Below are 1,383 nucleotides of genomic sequence, written 5' to 3'. Positions count from 1 at the left end.
GCCTCCCCTCGCCTGTGGCCGCACCCCGCCCACAGCCGCCGAGCTCTTCCTCCCTCTCCCTATGCGCAGCCGCCGCCGACGTTCCTCCCATCTTTCCTCGGGCCTAGCCGTGACGATGGGCGAGAGGTTCCCCAGCGATGGTGCGGCAGCCAATGGCTTCGGCCACCGCTTGTTGCACGAGTGGGAAGCCCACTTGCTGTTCGAGGCCAACGTCCCAGCGCCTCCCAACATGCGCGCGTCCGGGCGGTGCAAGCTCAGCGCCAATGGCGTCCCCATCCCCCAGCTGCCCGACGTCACCGCGCGCGCCGACTACTTCGTCGACGAGGTCGACCGCGTACGGGCCCTCCCGCAGTACACCACCAGCAACCACGAGGCGTGGGCGGCGTACTTCCAGCGCCGGCAGGCGCAATGGCTGGCCTCCATCAACAACGCGCCGGTGGTGCGGGGGACCAAGAACAGTGATGGCCGCCACCTGTGGTGGGGCGCCCCCGGCTGCACGCTCCACGTCGTCCTCCAGCACCTCGTGGGTGGTAACGAGTCGTCGTTGACATACCCTGCCACCCCGGTCCCCCGCCGGAGCGGCGTCCAATGGATGCTGAGGAGGGCCGGTTCCTCTTCTTCCTCCTCGCGCTCCTCCTCCCACTCCTCCGGGTCGACGGCGCTGTTCAGCATCAAGGCCGAGCCCGAGCCCGCGGCGACGCCCCCTTGGCCGGCGCACCCGCAGCGCCGGTATCGTCATCAACGAGGGCGGACGCGCCTCCTCCTCGGCTACTCCCCGCGTCGTCAAGCCAAAGACGGAGCTGGGTCTCGCCGCCGTGAAGACGGAGCTTGACGACGCGGCGGCATTGAAGTGGGCGCGCGAAGACTGGGCACGGATGGAGCTGGAGCGCCAGCGCCTCGCCCTAGAGTAGTTCGCCGCTCGGCGTCGTGGCCGCGACGAGGGAGGCGTCATCGTCCTCAACGACGATAGCGATGACAACGCGGCGTCACCGGTCCGCCAGGGCGACCCTGGGCAGGGGTCCAGCGGGGGCGGCCGCGTGAAGGAGGAGAAGCACGACGAGGACAACGGCGGCGACTTCGCCTCTCTCAGCGCGTTATTCGGCATGTAGTCGCGGCCTCTTGTGTATTTTTTTTCTAAGTATTTTATCTATGTAAAAACTATTTCAGTTCGCCGAAGTATACTGTTTCGCAGAATATTTTGTCCCGTTCACCGAATTTTAGTCGAATTAATGTTCAAAAAAGTTTAAAACAGAAGCCTAGGGCCGACCCTGGGGGCATCGGCTGGGAACCCGATCGCCCCCAGGCCGATTTTAGCGCCGGTTTGTCCCCAGGCGGCGATTTTTGGAGCCACCTGGGGTCCAACGGCTGGAGATGCTCTAAGGC

The sequence above is a fragment of the Triticum dicoccoides genome, chromosome 6A (genome assembly GCF_002162155.2).
Source record: "Triticum dicoccoides isolate Atlit2015 ecotype Zavitan chromosome 6A, WEW_v2.0, whole genome shotgun sequence".
Taxonomy (NCBI): Eukaryota; Viridiplantae; Streptophyta; class Magnoliopsida; order Poales; family Poaceae; genus Triticum; species Triticum dicoccoides.
Note: the sequence above shows the minus strand (reverse complement) of the source record.